Genomic DNA, 6,814 nt, shown 5'->3' with positions numbered 1-6,814 from the left:
CAAATTTGCTTCGACCTACTAGGTTTCCCTAGTAAAGTGGTCAAAACATCCATTACAACACGACTGGTCTTTCTGGTGGTCGACCTAGGCGACTTTGTTCGACGACCACCACCCCATGGAACTAAAAGACGTCCCTTGATACGGACCACCGATACATTTTCCGGCCTGTCTAAACTACACTCATCGAAATTTTTTTGGGTCCCCACCGTCATACAAGTTTCCCTAGGTCAAGTTTTTCTTCCGGATCGGCCGCGGACCTCACTTTTCATTATCTAGGGAGGCCATAGGGCCCCAAAAGGGGTTTTTTAAAATTTTCGACACTTTCGACTTTGGTCGGATTTTTTCCGATTTTGGTCCGACCTAGGGACTTGGTGGTCCAAGGAGCCTCGGGACCAAACTTTTTTCTCAGGGGTCCCTACCTCCATACAACTTTGCCTAGGTAAATTTTTTGTTCCAAATCGACCGCGGATTTCACTTTTCAATATCTGGGGCTCGTGTAGAGTCCGAATATGAGGTTTTCTCATTTTTCGACATTTTCGACTTTTTTCGACTTTTTTCGGGTTTTTCGACCTAGGGGTCCGCCGAACAAATTTTGGGTCAAAAATTTTTATTGAACTAGTCGAAAGTACGCAAAAAGATAAGACTTTTTGCCGAAGACACCATGCCCCGGAACCGACTCCTTCCCCTTCAAAATTGGGGACAAACGTGATTTTTGAAACTTTTCCTTAGGGAGCCCAAGACTTAGAAAATTTTCAAATTCTCGATTTTTCGATTGCGAGCTAGCGCTTTGCGGTCTTCGGCAATGTTGTAGATCTCGACGAGATAAGACTTTTTGGTCAAGGGACATTTTGCCCTCCGACCCCTCCTTCCCCCCGCAAATCGCCCCCCAAAGTGCAATTTTTGCATTTTCACCTCTTTGCACGCACTGTTCGGCCCAAATGGCCACTTTCTATGGGTCTGAGCGCTTTGCGGTCTTCGGCAAACTTTTAGAGCGTACCAAGCCCTAATTATAATTCTTCTACACCACCTTCGTACCTCTTCATCCCTGGCCGCTATTCGCGTACCAAGGTAATTTTTGTTCATTTTGTCAACATTTTTCATCTTTGACTGCTTCTATCGGCCTTGCCATGAACCGATAGCGCTTCGCTGTGTTCTAACGTAAGTTAGTACTGCTCAATACCTTTCCAAATCATGTCTTAGATTGTCATTTGCTTGCATACAGCCGGAGCTATGAGCGATACCGTAAAAAGTACCGAAACTTGGAAAAATCCTTTGATCGCCCATATCCCCCCTTTGGGGGCCAGATATCGAAAAAAGTTCTGATTCAAAAAGTTGCGCATTAACGTGTTCTAGTTATGCCTAGAACATTTCACTTCGCTAGCTGGCCTGCAACTTAGCCGTAATTGGGATTTTAGGGTGTTCTTGGAGGGCCCATTTCCTGCGACTTGGTATCTTTTGGGCCCAATGTTTCTCTAATATCTCCACGAGTTTTCCAGATAGCCTTTTCAAACTTTCAGGGTGCCTAGAACACCTCAAGACCTTTCCAACGCTATGCCGTTTGCCTCGCTCGGACATCTACAGCCAAAGTTATTCGAGGTACACCGTACCTTACCCTGTTTTCTCAGTACTTGGTCGAAAATTTCGATCAGCCATATGACCGACTTGGACAACCCTGAGCGGGTTAGCCCCATATAACTAAACTTTCGTCTCGTGGAGGCAAACTTATAAATATTCCACGTCAACTCGCTATCTCGTACCGCCTTGACGGTATACTTGGTCCAAGGGCCATTTCCAGCGACTTGGTCGCAATTTCGCTCTAAGTTTCGCTAATACCTTCGTCCGTGGACATGGTGATTTTTTGTTCGTATTTTTCCTTGATAGTCCCACTCAAGACTATTCCATACCAGAGCCAAGCGTCCCGCTAAGTGCCATACAGCCTGAGCAGTAATTCATGAAAGGTACCTCTACCAGTTTTTGCCATACTTGGGTACAAACTTTGGATCGCCCATATCTCCACTTTGGAGGCCAGCCAGCACCTTGGCCTCATATACTTTTTTGTTGGCCATACCATGCACCAAATATAATTGTTCTACGCCAACTTGCTATCTCTTCTCCAACTTGCCGTTATTCTTGGTCCAAGTCCCATTTCATTCGTTTTTGGACCCATTTTGCTATATGTTTCACTAATAGCTTCGGCCATGGACAAGCTGATTTTCTATTTGTATTTTTGCTTGATAGTCCCACTCAAGACCATTCCAAAACACACCGCAGCTTGTCGCTCGGTGGCAAACTGACCGAGTTATAATTCATGAAAGGTACCTCAACTTGGTACACCACGTGGTCGGCCCAAACCATAAACCGACCAAACGACCGACTTGGAGCACCCTGACCGGGTTGGCCCCATATAATGAAAGTTGCGTCTCTACACGCCCAACTTATGAATATTCTACGCCAAGTCGCTATCTCTTACCGGTAAGCCGGTATTCACCTTCCAAGGGGGATTTTGGTCAAGTGCCATTTCCTGCGACTTGGTCCCCGAATACGACCATCATCACCTAATATCTCCGTGGTTTTTCAACTCAGCCTCATGAAACTTTCAGGGTAGATAGGTCTCCCCGAGACCTTTCCAACGGTGAGCCGTTTGCCTCGCTCGGCCATATACAGCCGAAGTTATTAATGGTACTTGGTACCTTACCCTGTTTTTTCCATACTTGTTCGTACTTGGGTACAAACTTTGTATCGCCCATATCTCCACTTTGGAGGCCAGCCAGCACCTTGGCCCCAAATACTTTTTTGTTGGTCATACTATACCCAAAATATAAATGTTCTACGTCAACTTGCTATCTCTTCTCCAACTTGCCGTTATTCTTGGTCCAAGTCCCATTTCATTCGTTTTTGGACCCATTTTGCTATATGTTTCACTAATAGCTTCGGCCATGGACAAGCTGATTTTCTATTTGTATTTTTGCTTGATAGTCCCACTCAAGACCATTCCAAATCACATCGCAACTTGTCGCTCGGTGGCAAACTGACCGAGTTATAATTCATGAAAGGTACCTCTTCTTGGTACACCACATGGTCGGCCCAAACCATAAACCGACCAAACGACCGACTTGGAGCACCCTGACCGGGTTGCCCCCATATAATGAAAGTTGCGTCTTTACACGCCCAACTTATGAATATTCTACGCCAAGTCGCTATCTCTTACCGGTAAGCCGGTATTCACCTTCCAAGCGTGATTTTGGTCAAGTGCCATTTCCTGCGACTTGGTCCCCGAATTGGACCATCATCACCTAATATCTCCGTGGTCTTTCAACTCAGCCTCATGAAACTTTCAGGGTAGATAGGTCTCCCCAATACCTTTCCAACGATATGCGGTTTGCCTCGCTAGGCCATCTACAGCCGAAGTTATTCATGGTACTTGGTACCTTACCCTGTTTTTTCCATACTTGTTCATACTTGGGTACAAACTTTGAATCGCCCATATCACCACTTTGGAGGCCAGCCAGCGCCTTGGCCCCATACACATTTTTGTTGGTCATACCACGCACTAGTTATAAATGTTCTACGCAAGCTTGCTATCTCTTCTCCAACTTGCGGTTATTTTTGACTCAAGTCCCATTTCCATAGTTTTTGGTACCAATTTGCTCTATGTTTCGCTAATAGCTTCGCCCAAGGACTTTGTGATTTTTTGTTCGCATTTTTCCTAAATAGTCCCACTCAAGACTATTCCAAATCACACCTTAGCTTGTCGCTCAGTGCCATACAGCCAGAGTTTTAATTCATGAAAGGTACATAACCTTGGTACACCACGTGGTCGGTCCAAACCATCAACCAACCATATGACCGACTTCGAGTCGAGCTAGCGGCTAGGCTCAATATAATGAAATGCGTGTCTTGATGCGGGCTACTGACGGTCTGAACAATGTAGCTCGCTAGCTCGTCTCTAAACTTGTGTTTTGGTCGAATATTGGGTGTTCATGTACCACTTCGGGTAACATGGACTTTGGTGCAACTTTACCACTTGTGCACTTAATTACTTCCCGGTCATTCAAGTCTTTGCCTTCATACTTTCAGGGTAGTTAGGTCTCGTCGAGACCTTTCCATACATATGCCAAACTCATCGATCGGACATCTATAGCCCGAGTTATTCGCGGTACACCGTACCTTACCCTGTTTTTTCCTCAATTGGGTACAAACCTTGGAACACCCATATCGCCCCTTTAGAGACTAGCTGGCACGTTGGCCTCATATAATGATAAGTGCACCTCAACTAGGGCTACTGACGGTCAGAACATTTCAACTTGCTAGCTCGGGCCCACACTTGTGTTTTTCTCGAATATATGGTTCAAGTGTGCCACTTTGGGCACTTTTGGACATTTTGTCCCCACACAACTTTCTTGCCTTGGTAGATAGGGTCTTGTGTTTTTGGGCAAAAAGATGCACCAAGATATGGTCTAACTTTCGTTCTTGTACCGCAAAGCGCTACCTCCAACACCCGAGGAGATAGAAAGTGATTATGTTCGGTATATCGGTCTTCCATGGCCTACTATGGTAAACCCCTGCAGGTATGCAACCGAAGGTGCTTGGTACATGTATTTGGTGCAATATCGGTGCAAAGTAGGTGTTTCCTTGATCGGGCTATAACTTTCTTGGTTGATGTTGGATTGCTTTGCGGTCTTCGGGGGATAGTTAGGGAACATGTTGGCCAACATTTTCTTATTCCTCAGCCTGGCCGTACCTCCTACCGTCTAGGCGGTATTCATGCTCTAAGTTGGAACTTGTGTTCCTTCGGGCAACTTTTCTGACTTTGACGCTTAATAACTTCCGTTCATATGCAGTCTAAGCTCTGCGACTCTCAGGAAAGCTTGTACTACTCATTTCCTTACCATATCAGTCTTTGGCTTGTCGATCCGATGTCTACAGCCTTACTTATTCACGTTCCCTGTAGAGGTAGGTTTTTGCCCATTTTCCAGTTCATGTGGTAACATTCCCGGACTTTGCCGGCTTTCTCTTCATGTGGTAACTTGCTTGCTCATGTGGTAACTTGATAGTGTATTTCCGACAGACCCAATCTCGGACTTAGCCGATTTTTCTCTTCATATTATATGGATCCATCACTAGGCCATGTTGCTTGCTTGTGTGGTAACTTGATAGTGTATTTCTGACAGACCCAATCTCGGACTTAGCCGATTTTTCTCTTCATGTCATATGGATCCTTCACTAGGCCATCTTGCTTGCTTGTGTGGTAACTTGGAAGTGTATTTCTGACAGACCCAATCTGGGACTTAGCCGATTTTTCTCTTCATATTATATGGATCCTGGACTTAGCCGATTTTTCTCTTCATATCATATGGATCCATCACTAGGCCATCTTGCTTGCGTGTGTGGTAACTTGGAAGTGTATTTCTGACAGACCCAATCTGGGACTTAGCCGATTTTTCTCTTCATATCATATGGATCCATCACTAGGCCATCTTGCTTGCTTGTGTGGTAACTTGGAAGTGTATTTCTGACAGACCCAATCTGGGACTTAGCCGATGTTTTTCTTCATATTATATGGATCCTGGACTTAGCCGATTTTTCTCTTCATATCATATGGATCCATCACTAGGCCATCTTGCTTGCTTGTGTGGTAACTTGGAAGTGTATTTCTGACAGACCCAATCTGGGACTTAGCCGATTTTTCTCTTCATATCATATGGATCCATCACTAGGCCATCTTGCTTGCTTGTGTGGTAACTTGGAAGTGTATTTCTGACAGACCCAATCTGGGACTTAGCCGATTTTTTTCTTCATATCATATGGATCCATCACTAGGCCATCTTGCTTGCTTGTGTGGTAACTTGGAAGTGTATTTCTGACAGACCCAATCTGGGACTTAGCCGATTTTTCTCTTCATATCATATGGATCCATCACTAGGCCATCTTGCTTGCTTGTGTGGTAACTTGGAAGTGTATTTCTGACAGACCCAATCTGGGACTTAGCCGATTTTTCTCTTCATGTTATATGGATCCTGGACTTAGCCGATTATTAGGTTATTATATATGGATCCTGGACTTAGCCGATTTTTCTCTTCATATAATATGGATCCTGGACTTAGCCGATTATTAGGTTATCATATATGGATCCTGGACTTAGCCGATTTTTCTCTTCATATAATATGGATCCGGGACTTAGCCGATTTTTCCCTTCATATAATATGGATCCGGGACTTAGCCGATTTTTCCCTTCATATAATATGGATCCGGGACTTAGCCGATTATTCTGTTCATATAATATGGATCCGGGACTTAGCCAATTTTTCTCTTCATGTGGTAACGTATGCCAATCGCTCACAAGTCATGGGATAAGGGTACTTGTGTTCTTCCATCTTCTAAGTCCCGCACGGGGACATCGTGATCGCCCCAAGTCCGGAATAGCGCCAAGTCAAGCCCCACGGTGGCCGTGCAGGACCTGTTAGCGGCGGCCCCACTGACAGCACTAATCCGGACTTAGAAATTATATCTTTCTAATCGAACACCACACACGCAACACCACCATACCACCATCTCCTTGCAAGTACCTAAGTACCCGCAACTCCATGGTGAAGGCAATGTCACTCCATCACCAACCTCTTTGCATTGCAAGCACTTGCGTACCTACAACACTCCGAAGAAGGCAACGGCGCGCGATGCTCGACTCCACACACCTCACCACACCACACCACCGATGGCCAGCCAGCCAGCCAGCCCAGCTAAGGGCTAACCCACCAACCAACCACCAATGGCCTAGGCCAGCCGGATCCCACCTTCAAGTCCAAGCACAGCCAAG

This window comes from Anopheles ziemanni (genome assembly GCF_943734765.1).
Source record: "Anopheles ziemanni chromosome X unlocalized genomic scaffold, idAnoZiCoDA_A2_x.2 X_unloc_75, whole genome shotgun sequence".
Taxonomy (NCBI): domain Eukaryota; kingdom Metazoa; phylum Arthropoda; class Insecta; order Diptera; family Culicidae; genus Anopheles; species Anopheles ziemanni.
This window is presented reverse-complemented; position numbering follows the sequence as displayed.